Here is a 26,490-nt window from a genome sequence, read left to right on the forward strand (position 1 = left end):
TGGTGCTCACAAGAACCTGCAAGCATGCATACAACAAACAATAGCACGTTAGATAGAACGACGTGAAAAATACAACGTTTTTGTGTAAATTATGTATTGCATTTTTTGCCTGTAATTCTCAGTTTTTGGTAACTTCAATTTTTTATTACTATGTTCTACCTTTAGTGGATACCTGAAGAAGGCTGTAAAAAGCTGAAACTAGTTGTATCTTTATCATTAAAATTTAATATTTTATCTCAGTTTAAAGTCATTTAAAATTTATTCTCTAAAATATATATATATATATAACTGCTGCCTGGTTGGACAAATGGTTAATGTATCTGCCTCTCCAACCAACAGGCTGCAGGTTTGAATTCCACCATGGGCATGGATGTTTGTGAATGTCTTTAGGTAGGAAATGGATTTCATGGCACAGTGTAAGACCACCACACAGCTTATTAGATCAGGCCTGAAGTGGCTTGAAAAAGTTCCATGCTTGCTCTCTAGAGCAGGGATTACAGGCCTGGTAATAAATAAATAAATAAATACAGCATATATATAATCAATAAAAATAAATAAATAAATAAATAAAAATCCTTAACCCATTCGTGGTACAAATAACCTTTTGGGAATGGAAGGCACATTTTTTTTTTTTTTTTCAAATTAACATTGAATTGGATTTGAATTAACATAACATTTGAATTTGAAAGTTAAAAATAAAATTGTTGATAAAAGTCAGAATGCAACTCATATGACAGCACTGAGGTAACTTAGGGGAGTGCACAGATTGCATCAATGGCAAAAATATATATTTAAAAAAAGACCTTAACAGAGTACTAGTACTCAGACTTAACTCTGGTCATGTATGACTTGTGTATGACTTGCAGTTAGGAACATTGCACTGGTATCCCCATTCATCAAGTAACAAGTCATTAACCAAATTAAATGATTACCATAATAAATGCAAATAATTTCTAACTACAACAACATCACTTCAACACTTCCTAACACTGACCTTCACAATTTAGCATCATCAGAAAACAAATAAAAAATATCTCCTCCCAAACTCGGATCAATATTCCTCTTTATACAACTTTGATATAGCTGCAACTTGACTACTACACACAGGTTTGGTTGCAATGGTTTCCTGGGAACGAGAAGGGGGATGGTGAGGATCCAGACACAAATAACAGAGATAAGGCATGTCTGCAGAATACTTCCTAGGAGGATGGATTGAAGGTGAATAGGTTGTAAAGCTTAGTTACGAGGCAAAAAAAAAAAAGAAAAAGAATGAATAAAACAGAAACTTAAAAGTTATTAAAGGGGGTTCTACAGGATTGATGTAGAATAATTATTCAATGCATAATAGATTAAGAGAAAGAACTAAGGTTCACTAAAGATTGTGCATGGTTAGTAAGGGTATGAGCACTAGATTTTAGCCAACACATGTCATTTATTTGCTACAGGCCCTGCTATCTATCATGTGTGGGAGTGATTTAAAAAAAAAAAAAAAAAGCTTGGAAAGTGGTGAATGACTGCAATATATTGCAGTCATTATGAATGCTCTCAGTGAATGAGTTTAAGGACAGGTAAGATAGGTAAGTAAATATGCAGTTAGTGTGGGCCACCTGAAATAAGTCTTCAGACTTTATGGAGATGCCAATATGGATATTACCAATATATAAACTAAACAACAGCAGTCCAAAACAGAATCATTGGCAACCTACTTCTCATCTTTCTCTTTTGAGATACTGCGCCCCTATACACAATTTATTATTACTATTCAGGACAACCATGAGAGTCATAATTCATTATGGGAGGACCATCTTAAAAACATAGTCTATTAAATCACTCCTTAAACTCATTCACTATCTGAGATTTAAGTGTAGATGTACTGAGTGCACAGTTTTCACAATGTTCCATATAGAAGGTTGCTAGTAGGGGTAAAAAAGGAAACCTCATTCAGCTACCTGTATATTTTCCCTTTCCATAAGAAATAACAATAATATATTATTCTGAATAATCCAAATATGCCAGAAGGGAAATATGGCTTAATGAGTCCAAGGATCTTTGTCAAAGGAACATTAGCAAATAACAAAGATATCAAAGCCGACCATAATGTCATAATCTGTCAGGATCAGATTTTTTCTTAATGTTTAAAAGTGAAATGAAATTTAATAATGGAGAGTGATTTGGATAAATGTTTATTATTATTATTATTATTATAAAAACCTCCATGGAATCAAAGACTCATCGTGGGGGGTCCACTATTATACACACAGTTTATCATACCATGCCTTAAATATGTTCACTTTCTCTGTACTTAAAACACTCGGGCAATGCTTTCCAATCAATCACCACTCTCATTGAAAAAAACTTGCTCCTCGTTCCCTTGCTCACACTCTCCTTATACAGCTTCCAGGGATGACTTCTTGTTCTCTTCCTATCTTCACCCATTCTATGCAAAACCTCCCTGACATTAATCTGGTAATAACCTCTTAACAGCTTATATGTCTCAATCATATCCCCTCTCCTCCTTCTATCCACCAATTTCTGCAAATTGCATTTTGTCAATCCGTCTTCATACTCAACATTCCAGAGACCAGAAACCACCTTAGTCAACGGTCTCTGAGCCTTTTTCAATACATCTTCATCTTTTTGAAAACCAGGTGACCAAATCTGCACACAGTAATCGATATGTGGCCTGGTCAAAGCCTTATACAAGGGAACCATAACATCCTTACTTCTACAAGTCAGTGCCTTCTGCATCATTCCCATTATCTGCTGTGTTGTCGTCACAATTTTAGTAACATGTCCCCAAAAGTTTAGGTCCTTGTCTACAATCACTCCCAGATCTCTCATCTCCTCTACCTCTTCCAAAATATTTCCACTAATTGTGTATTCTACATCACATCTCCTTCCCAAATTTTAAAACCTTACACTTTGCAATTCTGAAATGACATTTACCCATTTACCCATTCAGACAGTGTATTCAAGTCCTCTTGCAAAGCCAAAGCATCTGCTCTACTCCTGATAGTTCTCCCAAACTTTGCATCATCTGTAAACAACTGCATATCACCATTCAGATCTCTCCAAATATCATTTACAAACAAATTAAACAGCAATGGACCCAAAACAGATCCTTGGGGTACACCACTAGTAATGTTCCTCTTTTGGGATATCGCTCTCCATAGACAACTCGCTGATACCTATCAGACAGCCAATCTCCAATCCAGTGAACTAATCTACTGTTCAGCCACGTGCATTCCAATTTAATTACCAGCTTGTCATGTGGCAATTTATCAAAAGCCTATGCAACAACCTTATCCAATGCATTTGTCAATTTATTATAAAACGTAAGCAGATTGCTAAAGCACAATCTTCCTTTAATAAATCCATACCAGCTGCCAAAGAGTATTTTTCTGTTGTCAACCCAATTCTGAATCTTAGTCCTAACTTCTCTAACACCTTAACATACAACTCCATACACACAGACTGGTCTATAATTCAAAGCCCTACTCTTATCGCCTCCCTTATGAACTGGAACAATTTTTACCCTCTTTCTACTCCTTTGGAACTTGACCCAGTGAAAGATTCATGTTGAAAAGATATGTAAATGCTGTTATTAACTCTCTAGAACATTCTCTCAAAACACGTGGTGAAATAGCATCAAGTCCCACAGCCTTATTTAAATCAAGTCTATTCAATTCATCACATACCTCCTGTTCACTTATTAACAGTTCCTCCTCCTCCTTCTTTCCCACTGCTTTCAAATTCTGCATGGTCACATCCATAGGATTGAAATACCTTTAGAAATTGCTCATTAACCCCCAAACTGGCCATGACATCTATAGATGTCATGGCCAGTTTGGATGCAATTCTGTAACACCCATTGAATAACATGGATAAGAAGTGCAATTTGATCTCACTACACCTCAGCCAGTAGGGAGGTTAAATATCTCAACTATATCCTCTGCAGTAGTTATCATTCCTCCGTTTTCACCAATCAATCCCATCCCACCATAATTCTTCTACTAGCCACATACTGAAAAAAACTCCTTACAATTTTTCTGGCCAATTTTTAAGCAAACTGCTGCTCATACTGTACTTTTGGTACCCTAATCAAGTGAGTCACCTTCCTCACCTGCTTTTTGTACTTCTCATGCAACTAGTTGTTATAACTACTCATCTTGTGCTTCTTCCATAATACCTTCTTCCAGACTGCATACCATATCTCTTGATTCATCCATTTCATACCTGCTCTTAACCTTTGGAATATATTCTGATATTGCCTCCACCAAATAGGTCTTGAGTAAGGCCCAAGAGCACTTATATCCTTTCCATCCAGTTCCTCTTTCCAATTTATTACCACAAACTGTTTTGAGCTTTTCATAATTACCAGCCTTATAATTCCACATATATCCCTTTCTAACAAACATCCTTGAATGACTGGTCACTCTGCAAGTGATCACCTCGTGGTCACTCTCTCACCAACTGGTGGAAGATTTGACACCCCATTTATAATAACATTATCTGATGAGATGATCAAATCCAATACTCTTGATCCTCATGTAACCTCTGCTAAGTACTACCAGTACTTAGCTTTTAGTATTATACTTAGTATTTAGTGCTAAGTACTAAAGTAACTACCAGTAGAGAGTTTTTACCTTTCAAAAACTCCAGAAATTCATTTTCTTAGCTCCCAGAAACAGCCTCTTGATTCTAGTCTATATTACCATAATTAAAGTCGCCCATAACAATCACTCATTTCTTGCTAGATAGGCCAATTTGCCTATACATTTTCCTTCTCATTACCCTTCATATTACCAGGTCTATAGCAACATCCAACTAAATATTTCATCCTGTTTACTTCCACCTCACACCATACTGCCTCAAAACCATGGCCACAATTTGCACCTTGCAATGTTTGGCAAGTTTGTAGATAGGACATTCTATGCTGTCAGTTACTGGATGAAGGGGAATATTAGGTTTGTGAAATCTGGGAATTGCATATATCCAGGGTGATTTGACATGACAAAGTTTTAACTTTTTGGTAAACTCTTTAGGCTAAGATGTAACTTTTTAAAATAATTTATACAATTTTTTTTTCTTTTGAGAATGACAGAATATGATCTGGTTACTCCTTCACATAGGATTAAATGGAAGAAGGTATCAGTATACATAATTGCTAGATATCTTACAAAATCAGCATCCGTTATGAGGAACTAATTCCCCCAACCTCAACAAGTATGGCCTGCACATTAATCTGCCAAAGATGTGGGAGACAGTTCATTCTAAGACCAAATAGCCTAACTTCTCCAAATTAACTTTATAGCTATCTGGCCTATAGAGGGCACTGTGTTTGGCATTAATTTGTTTTGTGTTACAATCTCAATTGTTTTCTAAAATAATTTAGCAGGGTGCTAAATCATTACTTGTCACATATATTAAATATACTTGTCACAGTTGTAATTTTGTGCTCTAAAGATGCTGGGCAAAAAATCCAGTGAAATATTAATAAGTTCAATAAATAAATTTGTCTCCTCATGGTGTTTTCACACACACACGCGCGCGCACGCGCGAGTGAGAACTCAAGCTCTGAATCTGTTAGGACGCTCCAATTGTGTGTCCTAACACACTATTGGAGCGTCCTAACAGATTCAGAACTGTTAGGACGTCTTCAATGGAGTCAGAAAACTTGTCGCATGCAATCCATTATTCACACAATACTTATCATATCTCTCCTTAAATTCATTCACTGATGAAGAAATCCCAACACACCTCTGCATACATAATTTACAAGGATGATCCCTTGTTCTATCCCCTACCATTTATTGAAAATCTGTCAATCTACAGACCTCCTACAATCTTTGTAACTCTCCTGTGGATCCTCTCCACCACTTCATCTCCATGGAATCCAGGTGACCAGACCTGCACACAGTAGTCCAGATGTGGTGTTATTAAAATAATGTAAGGAGGAACAATAACTTCTCTATCCCTACTTGTTAGTGTGTTATTCAACAACCATGTAATCTGAGGTGCTGTTCTGGTCACCAGCTCAGTTCCATCAATATATTACACAACTTGTGATCTCTTATTCCCAAAGTGCACCACCTTACACTTGGCCACATTAAGCTGGCAGCCATTTACCTTTGCTCATACTGCTAGTCTATTTAAGTCATCCTGCAAGATCTCTATGTAATCTTGATTTACTATCATTCTTTCCAGTTTTGCATCACCAGCAAACAACTGGAACATTTCCCATCAAATTATTTCCTATATAACAGACCAAGTACTGAGCCCTGTGGTACACCACTGGTCTCCTACCTTCCTTTTCCTAGACTCAACTCCTTCATAAACCACTCTTTGAAATCTATCCATCAGCCATCCTGTAATCCAAATCAGTAGACTAATATCCATCCCTATTTGATCTCATTTATGCAACAGAATTCTATGTACAATCCTGTCAAATGCCTTTGCAAAGTCCAGCAGTATCACTGAGTAACCATTTCACTAATCCAATTCTATTGTCACTTTATTATAAAAAGTAAGCAAATTACTAAGGCAAGACCTACTCTTCACAAAAACAAGTTACGTCTTAGAAAGTATCACATTCCTGTCTACCTAGTCCTGAATTCTGTCTTTTATCAATTTCTCCAATACCTTAACCACCACTCCTGAGATGTTGATTGGCCTATATTTCGCTACTTTTGTCTTGGAGCCATCTTTATGCAGTGGGATTATTTTCCTTCTCTTTCCACTCCACTGGCACCTTCCCAGTACTGAGGCTTAAATTAAATGGCTTGGTGAGAGAAGCTAATAATTCCCTTGCACATTCTCATAATACACGAGCCAATATGCCATCTAATCCCATAGGTGTGTTCACATTAGGGTTCTACAATATTCGAACTATCTCCATTTCTTCAACCCCTATTCTTCCATCAATCAATGTCACATCTGGCATTGCAATATCATTACCTAGATGGTACACTCTTGCAAAATGATGATCAATTTGCAAGGGTTTATATCATGGGCCTCCTATAGAGAATTGGTCTGATAAAGTTTATGAAGGACAGCATTTTTAAGGAGGGTGCTTTAGTTGCTTACATGCTTGTTATAATAAAGTAATCAGAGAAGTGGATGAAGGAAAGGGATTGGCTATTATTTTTCTGGATTTTGCAAATGTACGAGGGTCTGCTTAAAAGTTGTGATAATTTCAAATTTCTTGAAAACCTCTGACGTGTCTTCTTGTATATCCTAAAAGAAAAAGAACAAATTATTACAATTTGATGAACCATGGGGGTTAAAGGGTTTAAAGATATGTTCTTTCTTGTGGTTATATCAGTTGCTTTAATATCATCTTTGTTCTACAAGTTTATCAGAAAATTTCAGCCCCCTTGTTGTATTTAATAAGGTACAGCATGATAAGTTAATATTTAAGTTGCAATATAATTTGGATATTGGGTTAGTGGACTAGAATGGAAACTGGCTTTCTTATAGGTATCGGAGAGTTTATGTGGGATTAGTATCAGGAGTAGAAAGATTACAAATGAGGTTTCACAAGATTAAATAACTGGGACTATTACTCTTCAACCTTTATGATACTGTCACTGGATTATTGGGAGATAATCAGTTGTTTGGATGATATGAAGGTTGGAAGAGTTAGTAACAGTGGTAATGAGTAAGCTGGAAAGCTGGGCAAAGGAAAGAGGATTTTAGTTTATTAAAGCTAAATGAAAGATTTTGAAATATGAGATCCAGAGATGGCATGCCGCATACCCTATGGGAATTACTATGCAAGAAGAAGCAGAGGAAGCAAGGGATCATGGGTTAATGGTAGATAGAAATTTGAAGTTCAGAGGACATATTGCAAAGGTTGTGAAGACAACCAGAATTTTTGTAGAAGTGAAGGAGAACAGTGACCAAAAGAATTTGGTAGTTCTTTTGTATAAAGCCTTGATCAGGCCACATTCAGATTACTGTGCTCAGATCTAGTCATCACTGGAATTTAACCACACAAAGGGATAAAATAAATAAAAAATATATGCTTCATATCCATATGATTTCTATAATATCCAATTATATCGACTTCAATGGGAACTTTGCATACATGTAATTATGGACATATAATCATGTCAATGTTGGTACAGTAGTCAAAGGAGAAGAACTGAATGTAGAGGTTAAGAGGAAGATAATAAATATAATACTGAGACTGCAGAACATTGGTTATGAGGAGAGACTGCAATTGTGTAAACTGCAAAGTCTGTTAAAAAGGAGATGAAGGGGTGATATGATTGCTACATTTATGCTTTTGATAGATATTTACCAAATTCGATGCTGAGATTTTTTATACAACAGTATGAGAAGAAAGAACAAGGACAAGAAGCTATCCTTGGAAGTTGCAAAAGGAAGTAGCGAGTAAGAGGATAGCAAGTTTTTTTTTTTTTACATTGAGAGTGGTGGAAACAACAGCACTACATGACAAGAGTGGTGACAGTACAGACAACAAATAAGTTTAAGTAATGGCATGACAGACTTTGTGTTTACTGAAACAGATCTCCCACAATGAGTCTTATGATTCCCTGGAGCACCTGAATGATAGTGGGACTGCAGTTTTAATATTAATAAGTGCAAAGTATTGCATTTTCAAGTGCAGAGATATAAGGATGTGTGCTATATTAATGGAACTATACTGCAGGAAGTGGATGGGATGGGATGGGATGGGATGGGATGGGATGGGATGGGATGGGATGGGATGGGATGGGATGGGATGGGATGGGATGGGATGAGTGAGGTGACCAGTGTGGTAGACAAAATCAGATTACAAGAAGAAACTAGCCAAGCAGTCCAAAGGGAATTCCAAAGAGTTTTTTTATGTGGTAAGTATGAGGAAGAATGACTATGAAAGAATAACCTTCTTGAGTGCTAATGGTCAGGAGGCTACAGAAGCAGATAAAATATTTGAGTTACTGAGTGACTACTTTGCAAGGGTATATCAATCCAAGTGAGGTTAATGCTGTGGCATATGTGACAGAGACATGTGAGAAAAGAGGTGGATGAATTGAAGGTTCTTAAGATATTGAAGAATCTCAATGTAAATGCAGCTGTGGGATTAGATGGGATATCAGCGTTTTGTGGGAATGTGCAAGTGAACTGGCAATGCGTCTGACTAGGCTAAGTCTCAGCTGTGGTAGCAAGTTCCAGGAGTGGGAAGAAGACAAAATAATCCACTTTCAAAAGGGAGGTTCTAAGATGGCAATAGCAACTACAGAACAATGATTATCTCAGGAGTGGTAATAAAAGTACTGGAAAATAAATTAAAGATGCCAAGAAATAATATTCTTGGTTTAATCATTTATCCAAGTGTAAGCAACAAAGTTTGTGCCTGACGTAACTTCTGGACTGGGCAACTCATACATGGAAGCTAATGACTTCACATCACTTGCTTTAGTATCCCATAATGCAAAGCACATATCCTTATGGACATGTATAATGCTATGCATTATATGCTAACCAGTCTGGGTAGTGACCCTTCCCATAGAGTCAGACCCAGAAGTGATACCAAGGTTGAAGTAATGCACAAATCATATTTCCATATACAAGTAGCCAAAATGTGTCCCACCTTATTGTTAAAATACTCTGGATTAGAGATGGATGTTCAAAGTTTTCCACTTGGTTATACCTGGTATCACTTCTGGGTCTGACTCCCACTAATGAGACCTCAATAAAGGTCAAAACCGGTCTGGGTAGTGACCCTTCCCATAATGCATAGCATTATACATGTTCGTAAGGATACGGGCTTTACATTAGTATGTGACGTTAAGTTTTTACCTCTATATACGAGTTGCCCAGTCTGAAGTTACTTCAGGCACAAACTTTGTTTGCTTACACTTGGATAAAGGATTAAACCAAGAATCTTGGCATCTTTAATTTATAGTATAACCAAGTAGAAAAACTTCCAACAAGTAGTGGAAAAATTGGTCAAAAAGAGAATACAGGAATGGGTGGATAGGAATATGATACTCTATGAGGGGAAACGTAACTTTGTGAAAAGTTGGTCATGCCTTAGTAATTTCCTAATTTTTTATAGCAGAATGAAAGATGAGTTGAATAAAGGAATGACTACACAATAATTCTGCTGGATTTTGCAAAGGCATCTGACTAAATACCACATGGAGCTCTGTTATGCAAATTAAGACAAATGTGGATGGATATGACACCGGTTATGTGGATAAGGGTGGTGGCTGCTGGACAGATCCAAAAAATGGTGTATGGAGGATCAGAGTCCAGGCAAAAGCAGGTGATTAGTCATGTGCCGCAAGGTTCATTGCGAGGACCACTACTGTTTAATTTGTACAGAAATGATATCAGAAATAACCTGAAGGGAAATATTACATTTTTTGCTGATGATACAAAGTGAGATAGAGTAATGGTGAATCAAGGTGATGTACAGAGTTTGCAGAATGGCTTTAATGAGTGTGGCTAGTAGGGGTGTTAGGACTAGATTTTTCACTTAGAGAGTTTGCAGAATGACTTAAATAGGCTATCACTATGGGCAAAAAATAATGGATATCAGTTAAATGTGGAAAATGTAAAGTTATGCATTTTCGGATAAATAGATTATAAGCTGTGTGCCACACTGATGGAACTCTACTCCAAGAAACAGATGAAGCTAGGGATTTGGGGGGCAGTGGTAACAGAGTTGATTTTTAGAGGAGATATTTCTAAAGTTGCTAAGGTAGCTCATAAGATTACTTGGCTATTGAAGAACATGCTAACAAGTAGAGATAACGAAGTTGTAATTCCTATAAGGCTTTGATATATCTCACATCTGGATTATGCTCACAGCTGGCCTCTTGAGTTTCTTGTTGATGAAGAAGTGGTGGAGAGGATTCAGAGGCAAGCAATCAAGATGATGAGTGATTTGTGGAATATTCTCTATGAGGATAGATTGAGGGTGTGTAGGAAAGGGATTGCAAAAGTTGATTGATAGGTGATAAAGAAAGGATATGATAGAAATATTTAAGTTACATAAAGGATTACACAGCATTGATGCAGGGGAAATGTTTCAACACTTGGCTACAGGGAGCAGAACAAGAGGTCATCCTTGGAGGTTGAATAAAAGTGTAGCTAGTAGGGGTGTTAGGACTAGATTTTTCCCTTAGAGATTTGTGAATTAATGGATTGAGTTGCCAGAGTCAGTTGTTAGTACTTGGTCTGTTACTAGGTTCAAGTTGAGGTATGATAGATTATTTGGATATTTTGGGTTTCCTGCAATGAGTTTCAGACTCTATGAAATTTAGGAAAAGAAATCCTTAGGATTTCAGTGTCAATCTCTTCTCATATTCCAGTTTCAATTTCTTTTTTTTTTTTACCATACTAGTCACTCACTGATCTGAGTCATATATTCTTCAGGCATCTGGCCTCCATCTCTCTCTCATTCTCCTTATATCTCTTCCATAACCTCTTTTTCACCTGCAGTTCCCATCTGATACTGTTTGTCATCCACTTTACATTAAATTGTGTTATCTTTTTCACTTGCAGTATACAACTTACCAAAGCTGCTAATAAATATTTCTTCACCAGTTCCTAAGCACTCATTATATCTCACTCTTCCAATTCCTGAACCCATGGAACTGTCCCAAGCTGATTTCTAAGATTATCACAATCACCTGCCTTATAATGTAAGGAATGTGAGGATTTAAAGTGTGTTTCAGGTCGTGAGAGTGATATCATTGTTGAAAGTGGGAATGTAGAAAATAGTGATATGCGAGGTAGTACCAGATGGCTGTGAGAGTGGCACTGAAAGTGAGAATGAAGGTAAAAATACAGAACGAATCAATGAATTAATGGATAATAAAAATGATGAGACAGATGCAATGAGTGAGATCGCACGGTTAAGGGCAGCTGGAGCATTGAATGCTTATCGAGAGCAAAAATGTTTACCGAGCGTACCAACCAATAAACGGCAAAAGTATGATAAGAAAAATAAGAGTATAATAGTGAGTGTAAACAAAACGAAAGAGCAAGTGTTGTACGGAGATTCTTTAGTAAGAGGTGTGATAGATGAGAGTTTGACAAAATCGTACCAACCTGGTGCGACGTTAAGGATGTAAGCGAGTCAACTGGAATGCAAAAGCAGAGGGTGAAAGAATTTATAGTAGTAGCAGGAACGAATGATTTGTAAGGAGACAAAATGGCTATGAGAGAGGATTTGAAGGAATTATTTAAGATAGCAAAAGAGAAGAGTGAGAGAGTTAGGATGGTGAGTCTGTTGCTGTGGTATGACAGTGAAGAGTATAGAAGGAGGGCCAAAATTGCTAATGACTTTATGTGCAGATTATGCAGGAGGAGTGGTGTGGAATTTGTGGATGTGTGGAGTATGGATTTATATAAGATGGATGGTTTGCATTTGAATGGATTTGGTGTACAGAGACTTGAAAAGGTGTTGTTGAATGAAGTGGAAGTGGATGTGCAGAATCAGGGAAACTAGAGATATTAAGGGGGGGGGGGAATAGATATGCAGGCTTTGGGGGACAGTTGAGTATATGAATGTGTGTAATATGCCCGAGCGAGTACGAGCATAAGCATAAGGCATCAAAATAGGGATGGGACAAATGGGCTTCTGCAATTCATGTGTACTAATGCCAGAAGTATTGGGAACAAGAAGGAAGACATTTTGGCCTTGGTTGACACTTCCAGGCCACAGGTTATTGGCATTAGTGAAACATGGCTGACAGAAGATAATATAGTTAGTGGGATTGAATGAGAGGGGTATGGTGTGTTCAGGAGTGACAGGGAGAATAAAATGGGGGAGGAGTGTTAATGATGATAGCTGATGAGCTGCAGCCAAGGAGAATAGAAGTGGAACTGCAGGATAGAGAAAAGAACACATTTGAGATTATTGGGTGTGAGATTAAGATTAGCAGAACAAAATATACAGTTGGGTGCTGCTATAGACCAGGTGATGGAATAGATGGTGGAGATAGTATGCATAAGCAAATAGAAGAAATGAGTGAAAGGAGGGTAATTATTATGGGAGATTTCAACTATGGTAACATTGATTGGAAGGAGGAGAGGACACATGGGAGGAGGAATTAGATTTTATGCAGTTATTAAGGGATAACTATCTGAGACAGCATGTAATGGAAAATACTTAAGGGTCAGAGAGTGCTTGACCTAATAAATACATCTGAGAATTTGGCTGTAACGAATATGATCAAGTTGCCACCAATTGGTGAGAGTGATCATAGGGTCTTGACTTAGGAGGTGGCAAAAAGTGTGGAATTTACAATTAAGACAGTGTACGTGTGGAATTATCGGACTGGTCAGTATGACAAGCTTAGCAGTTTGATTGATTCAGTGCCATGGCATGTAAAACTGCAAGGGCTGGATGTTGATAATGCATGGAAGGAGGTTAAGAAGTGTTTGCAGGAGGCAATGGCTGACTGTATACCTAGAGTCCGAATAATAAATCAAGTAGGGGTTAAATGGATGAATAACACCATTAAGCTTGAGCTGCAAAAAAAGAAACAACTGTGGAGAGAATCTAAGGAGAAAGGTAACCTGCAGGTACATGAACGATACAAAGCGCAGGCAAGAAGGGCAATGAGTGCGGTAAGAAAATCAAAAATGGATTATGAAAGAACATTAGCAATGCAGGCTAAAGAGAATCTCAAACAGTTTTCTCGATATGCTCCAAGTAAAATAAAAAATGTATATGGCAGAATGATTTTAAAGAATGCCGATGGTAGGAAGGTAACCGATTCAGTTGATATAGTGGAATTACTTAGTGAGCACTTTGCAAGAGTATATGATCCAGGTGGTGACATTGCAGGAATGAATGAACCAATAGCTTATACAGGATTTGTGGTGAATGAAGTGGAGGTAAATAGTCTATTACAAAACCTCAATGTCAATACATCTGTGGGATTGGATGGCATTCCAGCTCATGTCGTATGTGAAGCAGCTAAACAATTGTCAGTGCCCTTGACCATTTTGTTTAATTTAAGTCTCAGGTCTGGGTTAGTCCAGAGGGGTGGAAAGAGGGGAAAATAGTTACACTGCATAAAGGAGGTTCCAAGACTGTTGTTGGAAATTACTGACCGATCAGCATATAAGGAATCGTTGTCAAGGTCTTGGAGAAAATAGTCAAGAGGAAAATACAGGATTGGATAGATGAAAATGAGATTGGTTCAGCGCCATGGCATGTAAAACTGCAAGGGCTGGATGTTGATAGTGCATGGGAGGCGGTTAAAGTGTTTGCAGGAGGCAATGGCTGACTGCATACCTAGAGTGCGAATAATAAATCAAGTAAGGGTTAAATGGATGAATAACACCATTAAGCTTGAGCTACAAAAAAAAAAGAAACAACTGTGGAGGGAATTTAAGGAGAAAGGTGACCGGCAGGCACATGAACAGTACAAAGTGCAGGCCAGAAGGGTAACGAGTGTGATAAGAAAAGCAAAAACGGTTTATGAAAGAACATTAGCCATGCAGGCGAAAGAGTATCCGAAACAGTTTTTTCGATATGTTGCAAGTAATAGAAAAAATGTATATGGCAGAATGATTTTAAAGAATGCCGATGGTAGGGAGGTAACCGATTCAGTTGATATAGTGGAATTACTGAGTGAGCACTTTGCAAGAGTATATGATCCAGGTGGTGACATTGCAGGAATGAATGAACCAAGAGCTTATACAGGATTTGTAGTGAATGAAGTGGAGGTGAATAGTCTATTAAAAAACCTCAATGTCAATACATCTGTGGGATTGGATGGTATACCAGCTCGTGTTGTATGTGAAGCGGCTAAAGAATTGTCAGTGCCCTTGACCATTTTATTTAATTTGAGTCTCAGGTCTGGGTTAGCCCCGAGGGGTGGAAAGAGGGGAAAATAGTTACACTGCATAAAGGAGGTTCCAAGACTGCTGTTGGAAATTACTGACCGATCAGCATATAAGGAATCGTTGTCAAGGACTTGGAGAAAATAGTCATCTACTCATAGTCAAATAGTCATAGACTCATTTTCATCTATCCAACAGGATTGGATAGATGAAAATGAGATACTGTATGGGGGATAGCATGGTTTTGTGAAGGGTAGATCATGCCTCAGTAAGTTGCTCACGTTTTATAACATAGTGACGGCTGAACTAGATAAGGGTAATGGTTTACAGTGATTCTACTGGACCTTGCTAAGGCCTTTGACAGGATACCACATGGAATTCTAATCAGTAAACTGCAGCATATGGGGATGGATATAGGGTTGGTGAGATGGATAGGAGGGTGGTTGATGGAGAGATATCAGAGAGTGGTTTATTCAGGAGTAGAGTCCAAAAGACGCCCTGTGACTAGTGGTGTGCCGCAGGGTTCTGTTCTTGGACCACTACTGTTCAATTTGTTCATTAATGATATAGGAAAGGATCTGAGAGGAAGTGTTCATTTGTTTGCTGATGATGCAAAGTTAGGTAGTGTAAAAATTTGCATGATGATTTGGATAGTTTGGAGGACTGGGCTAAGGAGAATAGATGTCAATTTAATGTGCCAAAGTGTAAGGTTATGCATTTTGGAGTGAAAAGATTAGCAGCAGTATATCACATTGATGGAACCATACTCCAGGAGACTGATGAAGCCAGGGATTTGGGAGTGTTGGTGGACAGGAAGTTGAAGTTTATGGGTCACATCGCAAAAGTAGCTATTTCAGCTCATCAAATCACTTGGTTGCTGAAAAATACTTTAACAAGCAGAGACAAACAGGTTATTGTTCCTCTGTATTGAGCCTTCATAAGACCCCATCTAGACTACTGTGCCCAGATATGGGTGCCAGGGTTTCTTATTGATGGAGAGGAGGTGGAGAGGATCCAGAGACGAGTGACCAAGATGATAGCAGGTCTATGGAATGAACCTTATGAGAACAGGTTGAAGATTTGTGGGTTGCAGAAATTGGTTGATAGGTGGAAAAGGGGTGATATGATTGAGACATTCAAATTACTGAAGGGTTTTCTATAAGATTAATTCAAAAGATATTTTTGAGAATAGGACTGGTGGTGGGAGGACTAGGGGTCATACATGGAAGCTGAGCAAAAGTGTGATTAGCAAGGGTGTTAGAGCTAATTTTTTTACTTGGAGAGTGGTGAATGAATGGAATAAGCTGCTAGAGTCTGTTGTGGGTGCCATGACTGTGAATGAGGTCAAGGCGAGATATGATAGATACTGTGTGAATGTCGAATAGTTGTCCTTGGCATGATGTTGGGGCCTCCCTCGATGAGTCCATTGACTCCTTGGAGTTTCCCATAATAATAATAACAATAATTCCACATACATTCCTTTCTCACTGATAGTTCTATTATGTCTATTCATCTTCTAAGTTAAAAACCATATGGTTGCTTTCTCTCCAACCAGGAGCAGAGATACAAGCTCAGTTACAATCCAGTCTTCTGATACTATCACCAAATCCAAAACACTTTTACCTGATGTTCCTTTTACTACATATTATCTAAGAATTCCAGAAATTCCATTCCCTTACTACTACATGCAGCTTCCTCTTCCCAATTTATATTGCTGTGGTTAACATCTCTCATGACTATTATTGTTTTTGCACTTACCAAGATCAACTGCATAAAGATTTCCTTCTATTCACTCTCTATGCTCCCTGGCTTATAGCAACCCTTCCTCCACTCTGGGAGGACAAAACTCATCACTTATCATAAGCAATACTTAACGACTATGTTTACCTTTCCAACCCTGTTGAAAAATGCCATATCCTACTACTTCTATTCCTGTCAGCATATCATCTTCTGACAACAATGTCTCACTGATCCCAATAATTTTTTGACAGATCAAGGCTATCAGTCCCACCAGTTCATCTCCTTATTCTGGATACTTCCTGCATTAGTATAAAGAATCATCAATGCATTGTTTCTACACCTATCATTATTCCCTCCAGACTCTACTGCTTCTGCATTATACCAGGTATTCTCCCAAGCGGCTATTCCCACAAGCGTCCACTCCCTGCTACCATTCATCCTGATAATTCTAGTCTCCTTACATCAAAACTCTGATTTGTTCAGGAAACAACATTCTTTCTAGATGCCTTCGTCCTTCTTCATTGAAATACAAACCCAGTTCCTTTCTGTCCTCAAATGTCCTCCAAGCATCCATTTAATCCAAGCCTCTCTTTCAACATTCTGGCTTTCATACTATTCATTACTTACTGAGGCTTTTCTATTCAGAAAACCCATCCTTCTTCCATACAACCTTATGCATGAACCTCAGATCTCTTGCCATCTGATTCATACTACCTCTCAAGTCAATTTTCCCACCATCACAATCATCTCATCCATTCTTTCATCTTGCTTAACTACCATAGTCACATTGTCTATCATTTCTCCAGGCAAACACTCTAGCATTCTATCTTGCACACCACAGATCATCTCATCTCCATACATCACACCTCTTACCACTCTGTACATTCCATTCTCACCTGCATTCCTCACTCTCTCTTGTTGCTCTCCCACTTATCTGCTATCCTGTCATCTCTCCATCCCTCTTTAATGCACTGTCTCACCTTCCTATCATTCCCTCTCTTCTAGTGATTCTCCTATTCTCTCCCTTTTATCATTTCCACAACTCTCCCTCTCACTCCCAATCTGATTTGCTTTGCATTTGTTGTTTTTAGTCTCATATCTTTTCTTTCATGCTTCTCAACTCGTTTCTCATACATTCTCCACCTTCTTCTTCTTTCAGCACATCTCTCTCTCTATGCAAGCAACCTACTCTTGCTTGATATTCCTTCTCCCAATCAATACCATCTTTCAAACCTACTAGACTCCCCAATTTTATATTTTCCTTCAGATGTCACTCTTTTCCTCACCCTTGTTCATGCTATGCATCTCTCAGTTGGTATTCACCCGTTTCTGATGTAATGCTGCTGAAGTCTGTTATGCTAATTTCTAAATCAAGAAGCTCTTCCCATTTTCTACATTTTACACAGACATGCACTGCCTGGTCTCTAAAATGCTATATATCTAACAGTCGGGATGCATTACATATCGCAAACAACACATACTACAATCTCCTTTGTCTTCTATTCGTCAAACTCTTCAGATTACATATCCTTAATCAGTCTTCAAAATAAATTATCTGCAATTTGCCAACATTGTGCTTGCATAATTTTGGATGAACATGGAAATTATGATAAGATAGAACCATGCAAAGTGTGGCATGTTGAACAATGCCCCCTACTCCTCAAATGTGCTTGGAACTTCTGTTCTAGAATTAACACCGATTCTATATTATCTTTACAATCTTAACGACTCATTTGACATCTGCATTACACTACAGAAGCAAGCCTATATTCAGTGCATTGTTAAAAAGGGTAATAAAAGTCAGCCATCAAAACTACCTTTGTACAGCCCCACATCAGTTCTCTCAAAAATCATTAACACCAACTTTATCACCACCTGGGACTCAGCTGCTAATCAGTAACCAGTAATGAAACTCTCTCCCTCTTAACCCTCAGCATACAAAGACATCACCACTCATCTTTGCACACAAGTTATGGAAAAGATATGAAAAACTTAGGTCACTCATAACATTTCTTGGGAATCTGATTGGGTTGCATGTCACAGACTGCCTTTGACCCTTTGAAATCAGATCTCTAATTTCCTCTCTGGTTTTTAAGCAATGTCAGAGTATCCCAATGCTCTGTACTTTCACTCACCTTCTTCCTATTCATTAATAACCTCTTCTACATTATCATAAATCCTATTCCTTGCTTTGCCGATGACAATGAATTCCATTCCTCTTCTTCATTGATTAACCTTGTAATTCATGAATCATTCCAAGTTTTGACATCTCCACAATTGCCTTAATTTCTGATCTGCTTGCCATTTCTCAGTAGAACGATGAACTTCATCGTTCTACTGAGTCTACATCGTAAACTTCATTTCCCATACCTCTGATAATACTCAGATCTCCAGAGAAGATACGACTTCTCTTTTTGTTAATTTATATCTAGCTGTTCCTGGAAGAAACATCACATCTACAACTTTGTGTCAACCTATAAATAAACTCGAGTTTTTTTGTTTATTTTTTTGACACTACACCTCTTACCTCTCTACTGCTAAGCCCTATATAAATCCCAAATTTGTCCAACCTTGGAATACAGCTCCTAGAACTGAGAAACCAAATACCTCCCTAAAAATGCTTACTGCTATCCAAAAGAGGGCAATCCTGTTAAGTAATGCCTCTCTCTCTCTCTCTCTCTCTCTCTCTCTCTCTCTCAGACTCACTACAATCACTTTCTTAAAGACATTCTCTTTCTGCCTAATCTCTTCTATAGGTGTTTACATGGAGAACGTTAGGCTAGACTGGCCATTATAATTTTCAATACATTTATACAAATATGTACAGTTGCTAGTCAACATACATTCAACATTGAATTTAACCCTCAACCAATTTCTCATGTTCCTTATTCATTTCATTTCCCTCTTGAAGAATCTTTCTTATATCGATTTCCCTAATGACTATGACTGCCAGCTGCTCAAGAAACACAGTAACAGATTTGAACTGTCTCCTTAACTTACTTCTTCCATCCCACACAGCACTAGTGTGCTACTGATTTTTCAGTCTCATACATATATGGCTGATATATACCACATATACAGGGGTTGAATAAAACAATGGAAATACTAAGATATTTGGGGATAGAATTTGTTTATTTTGGCTACACTGAAAATACTTGTGGTGGCATCACTGAATGCTCTTGTTTTGTTTACACTCTACAGTTCTCATGCAAGTGCATTAGTGATTGTACTAAGTAATAATTCATGTTAAAAATTGGAAAATGGGAGGCTTGTCAGACTTTGAAAGAGGACAAATAGTTGGCACACATTTGGCAGAATATGTCAGCATATACAGATTATGGAAAGACAAAATCATTGATGAGAAACAGTGAAGAGAAATCAAAAATGATAAAGTGATCATCGAACACTGAGAAGGACTGTTTCGAAAAATCACAGAAGTACTGCAGCACAGATAATAGCAGAACTGAATATTCATCTTGCACAGTTTCCACAGGAACTGTCAGAAATGAGCCTCATAAATCCAATATTCATGGTAGAGTTGCAATTGCTAAAGCTCCGATTACTGAATTTATGAGGCTCACCTCTGACAGTTTTTGTGGAAACAGATTGTGCACATGCGTAAATGATTAAACCTGGACATTAGAAACATGGTCAGATGAGTTGATCTTCACAGTTTCTTACATCAGGACAAGTTTACATTTGGAGAATATACAAGAAAACCTACAATCCGGAATGTGTGGTCCAACAGTAAAGCATAGGGGTGGTTCTGTGTTGGTCTAGGCAGCAATATTGTGGTATTCTGTCGGTTCCGTAATTAGTCTTCTTGGCAAAATTACTTCTGATATTGTAATTAGTCTTCATGGCAGAATTACTGCAAATGATTATTTCGACATTTTTGGTAATCAAGTGCATCTCACGATCCAAATGTTATTTCCAAATAGCAATGCAATATTCCAAGATGACAATGCCTCCATTCACATAGGCTGAACTGTACAGTCCAGCCTATGTGAATGGAGGCATTGTCATCAAGGTAAACATCAAGGTAAGAGCATGAAGGTAAACTTCAACTTCTTCTCTGGCCAGCACATCACCAAATTTTAACATTATTAAACCAGATACTTCAAAACTTGAGTCCATTCCAAGAAGAATTCCAGCTGTACTGAAGGCAAAAGGTGGTCCAACACCTTAATAAAGAAATATATATATATATATATATATATATATATATATATATATATATATATATATATATATATATATATATATATATATACACAACAAGTATTTCCATTACTCTGTCCAACCCTGGTATGTATATGTGTGTGTGTATATATACATACATATATATATATATATATATATATCTATAATCCAAATCATTAATCTGTCACTGAGACATATGACTCAAAACCTATACCTTCTCCATAAGAAATACTTAGAATACTTAGAAGATGTTCAAGAGTTTTGGATTTGGTTATAGCATCAGAAGAGTTGAAAATAACTGAGATAACATCTCTCCCACCAGTTGGAGAGAGTGACCACATGGTTTTGACTTGGAAAATGAATAAACATGCAGGAGTATCAAAAAGACAGGAAGGTATGTGGAATTATAAGGCAGGTGATTATAATAGTCTAAGACGTCAACTTGGGGAAGTTTCATGGAGGGAGGATTTGGAAGGCAGGGATATCATTAGTGCGTGGAAAATTATGAAAGAATATTTGTTAGCAGCAATGGTAAGTTGTATACCACGAGTGAACAAGAGGACACAATTTGGAGTAAAGTGGATGATAAACAATATTAAACAGGAATTGCATGCGAAAAAGAAGCTATGGAAGAGATATAAGGAGACAGGTGAAAAGAAGATACATGAAGAGTATATGACACAGGCCAGAAGAGTGACTAGTATGGTAAGGAAGACGAAACTGGAATATGGCAGGAGATTGGCCCTAAGATCCAAAGAAAATACTATGGAATTTTTTAGATATGTGGCCAGTAGGAGGACAAATGACTGTGGAAGAATGATATTGTGGGATAAAAATGGGAATAGAGTGACTGATGCAGAGTACATAGTGGAATTGTTCAATGACCACTTTATTGGAGTATTTCATTGTGGAGGAGTCAGTTTTAATGCTAGAGGGATAGGCAGGTTCGAGGTTTAGCGGTACAGGAGGAGTGTGTGTTTCAATTACTGAGTACTCTGGATGTCAATAAAGCTGTGGGACTGGATGGTATTACAGCATGAGTTTCGAGAGAATGTGCTAAGGAACAAACAGAGCCTTTGACCAGGCTTTTCAATGAAAGTCTGGCTGCAGGAAAGGTGCCAATGGAATGGAAGAAAGGTAAGACAGTGCCGTTGCATAAGGACGGTAGCAGACTGGAAGTGTCTAATTATACGCCAGCTTGTGTGTCATCAGTAGTTAGTAAGATCTTGGAGAAAGTAGTGAAGGACCTCATACAGCATTGGGCAGATGAGGGTAATGTTATCTGTGAGAGTCAACATGGATTTGTGAAGGGGTGCTCTTGTTTTAGCAATATGCTAGCCTTTTATAATAAAGTTACAAGAGCATTAGATGAGGGAAAGGCATATACTGCCATTTTCTTAGACTCAGCAAAGGCATTTGACAGGGTGCCACATAAGCTGACATTTATGTTGCAGCACATGGGTCTGGATGTCAGATTGGTCAACTGGATTCAGGATTGGCTGTCCAATAGGTATCAGAGAGTTGTGTATGGTGGGGCAGTTTCAAGGAAGCAGAGGGTTACAAGTGGAGGACCCACAGGGCTCAGTACTGGGACCTATATTGTTTAACCTTTATATCAATGACATTGTCAGTGGATTGCAAGGGGATATTCAGTTCTTTGTGGATAATGCGAAGCTGGGAAAGATTATTAGTAATAGTGCAGATGCAGCAGCCCTGCAAGAGGATTTGAATAAGCTAGATAGATGGGCAAATGAATGGAGATGTCGGTTTAATGCAGTAAAATGTAAGATCTTGAGGTTTGGGAAACATCATGGGACACTGCATACTCTATGGGAGGAGTTATACTGTAGGAAGTAGAGTAGACAAGAGATCTACTGATGATTGATAGAAACCTGAAATTTAGGGGACATATTACAAAGGTTGTGAAGATAATACAGAGGATTGCTGCAATAATGAGGACACTGACCTGCAGAGATAAAACAGTTATCATTCCGTTGTATAAGACCCTGATCAGACCACACTTGGACTATTGTTCTCAGATTTGGTCCCCGGGATTTCAAGGGGATAAATTAAGTGTGGAAAGGGTATAAAGGCGGATAACAAAGATGGTTTCAGGACTGTATAATGATAGTTATGAGGATCGGCTGAGGGAATGTGGACTGTAGAATTTGGTGGATAGAAGGAGGAGAGCTGATATGATTGAGACTTTTAAACTGTTGAGAGGTAGTTACAGGGTTAAAACTGAGAAGTTCTTTCACTTGGTTGAACAAAGGGAAAGAGTGATGACAAGAGGCCATCCCTGGAAGTTACGAAAGGAAACTGTGAGCAAGAGGGTGTGGAGTGGTTTCTTTGCATGGAGGGTGGTTGAACCATGGAAAAAATTGCCTGATGGAGTGATGAGAGCAAGAACAGTAAATGAGTTTAAGGAGTAGTATGATAGACTTTGTGTTTCTTAGGGGAGGGGCGGGCCCTCCTCTCGATGAATCTTGATAGACTTTGTGTTTCTTAGGAAGGACCTCCCATGATGAGTCTTTTGACTCCATGGAGGCCTGAATAATAATAATAATAAAATTATTCTGCATTAATCGTAAATCTAAAAATCGTCCAGAAGGGTCTCTGTTTATTCCATACACCAGTGGTGGCCTGTACATAACCACTGCAACATCCCCAAGGAAAAAAATGAAAAAATTAAATTTTGTTTCTGTTTGTAAATAATAACAATGCTTACAACATTATATAAATGCAATACAACACGTTAAAGGTTACAGCTTATGTTTCGACATTGAATTGAATAGTTAATAATTGGAATTGTTTGAATAACGCTTTGGATTACAAAACAAATACACTGCAATGTAATGCAGTGTCAATATTATCGCATTCAACCAATTGCAGCCAGACTCACCGATACTTGGTTGGGCAGTGTATAGTAGCTTGCGCATTATTTCTGTGAGATAAGAAAGGGTAAACTATTTTTTGCAAATGTTATTTTATTTTGTTAAATAACATATAATTATTTATTTATTATAGATACAAGGCTGAATTATGATGAGTGTCTGTTGAAAATATGAAAAGAATTGTATTTTTTCAATTATGATTACACGCACTGTAATCATAATTGAAAATCGGTGCCAGGTTATTTTGCACCCTAGGCAAAGTTTACAAGTGTGCCCTTTATTTCACAAGTTGGATATTTTTTAAAATGAAATTTTAAATATAAAAAATAAAAATTATTTTGGCATGCTTTATTAATAATATACAAAGTAATATACAATATGGAGAATATATGAAAATCAAATGTTAATTTTTCTTGCCTTCAATTTTGCAAAATTTTGAAAGTTTTGTGCCACTTTATGGCTTGCACCCTAGGTGGATGCCTAGTTTGCCTAAATGGTAACGCCGGCCCTGGTTACATGAAACAAATGCACTGTGATCTAACGCAGTGTGAGAATGATCACAGCAATTGCAGGTAGACTCGCCTATATTCGTTTACGCTTGACACTGCTCTTTGGGAAGTGTATAGTATGCTTGTGCTCGTTATTTCTGTGAAATACGAAACTTTTATTATTGGTGTTTGTTCACCCTCAGGTGAAATATTTTTAATAAAATAATTTTTTAACATGCAAATTTATTTATTAATAAATTGGTTACTGATTAGGAAAAAAGTAATTTTTTTTTTTTTTATTTTGTATATGCAGCACCCCCACTTAAAATTTTCACTGGCTGCCACTGCCATACACGTGTATAAAAGAATAAAATTACATCTTTACTTTTTTTTGCATGATGGGTCAATGGGTTGCAATGATATTTCTAAACTTAATCTATCTGCTAAAAAATATATAGACTGTGCTAATGAAGATGGTTCAGTGGCACATCTAAAAGAACCTTGAAGGTTGCTGTATTATCATAACAATCTTTCAACTTCCTTCTCTATCACTCATTCTTCACTTAACAGCATCTTATGAAAAAGCTTAAACTCCATTTTTTTTTTGCTCAAACGAAGAAGCAAATATAGGAAATGAAGACAATTAAACTGCAGATATATGATAATTCACACTATGCTTCTGAGTTAACATTCATCTTGTTGTTGTGAAAATGTCATGTTTTCTTTATAAATGAGAATGACTGAATCCACTATATTCAGCACCAGTTTAAAAAAATAAAAAAAGTGAGTAAGATGGGGATTTTCCTTCCATAAACATTATTCGTATTCAAATAAAATTCTTTTCCAATGCTTCATATAAATTTAGCTTTGGCAGAGTAACATGTTAATCTCTCTACCGGCCAATGTGGATGAAATAGTGACACCAAATTGCACTTCTTATCCATCTAACAGATAAGCTTAGACGTTGATGGTTATTCATGACTTATTTTTCACGGTATTAACAACACCACAAACACTTTTATCAACAAAGATGTTTTATTAACGCTAATATTTCGCTGATTTTCAACTCAGCATCATCAGAGCACAACACACATGTAAACGCGACAGTGAGTGAGTGAAACCAATTGCAGCCAGACTCGCCGATATTTGTTTGTGCTTCTCATTGCACGTTACAAGTCATTCCGACACTGCTGTGAGTGAGGTTTCACTCACTCACTGTTGCGTTTACATGTGTGTTGTGCTCTGATGATGCTGAGTTGAAAATCAGCGAAATATTAGTGTTAATAAAACATCTTTGTTGATAAAAGTGTTTGTGGTGTTGTTAATACCGTGAAAAATAAGTCATGACTTCTTATCCATGTTATTCAATGGGTTTTAGAGCTTTGTATCCAGATTTATCTCGACGTCTATAAACGTCGTGGCCGGTTGGGGGTTTAATACAGTACTGTATACAGTGAATAACAAGTGACAAGAATAATGAATAAACATTTTAACTATCTTTGCTACAAATTTCCAAGATTTCGATATATTATTATCATCATCATCTCCATCAATTTCCTGATATATATCCAAAGGGGTGTTCAGGTTACTTTGACAGCACTGCATGGTTAAGTTTACATTATTATTAATCTCCTATCCACAATTTTCCTCCAAATTAGTCTATTACTTGTAAGCACTCTATATTGTCATATCTAACATTTAGTTCTTCAAAGACAGTTCTAATTGAATCAGTCCACCTAGACCTTAGTCTTCCTCTGGGTTTCTTTCTGCCATCTTGGCATCAAACACCTGTTTTGCTAACCTTTCCTGACCTTTTCTATTTAAGTGGCCAAACCACCTTAGATTGACTCTGCTGACACATTCTTGAATGCTAATAATGTGAAGTTCCTTTCTAATATTATTATTATTAGTAGTAGTACACCCTCCATGGAGTCTACAGACTCATCGTGGGAGGTTCATTCAACTGACAACATATTTATCATATAGAATATTAAAGTCCTTAACACTCCTTGCATTAACAACACATTCTGGTAATGCATTCCATTCACTGACAATTCTCCACGTAAAAAATCTACTCCTCTCACACCCTTCTTCACCACACTTTTACATAACTTACAGGATTGACCTCTGGTTGTTCCCCTCTCACCTTCTACTCTTTTTATAATCCCTTCTGGATAAATCTGATAAAATCCTCTCACTAACTTTAATGTCTCTATCATATCACTCCTCTTCCTCCTATCCACCAAACTCTGCAATCCACATCTCTTCAACCTCTCTCTCTCTCTCTCTCCATAGCCAGCATTTCAAATTCCTGATACTGTTTTAGTCACTTGTCTCTGGATCCT

The 26,490-nt window shown here is 37.5% G+C and overlaps 1 protein-coding gene across 1 annotated transcript in view; it reads right to left on the reverse strand.

Moving 5' to 3' along the window:
- The window catches only part of LOC150108907 (muscle calcium channel subunit alpha-1-like), a 1,617,925-nt gene that overhangs the window by 1,447,361 nt on the left and 144,074 nt on the right, over window positions 1-26,490 (reverse strand). The window lies entirely within an intron of this gene.

This window comes from Typopeltis vanoorti, chromosome 2, assembly GCF_054136105.1.
Source record: "Typopeltis vanoorti isolate ZY-2024b chromosome 2, IOZ_Tvanoo_1.0, whole genome shotgun sequence".
In the NCBI taxonomy this organism is placed as follows: Eukaryota; Metazoa; Arthropoda; class Arachnida; order Uropygi; family Thelyphonidae; genus Typopeltis; species Typopeltis vanoorti.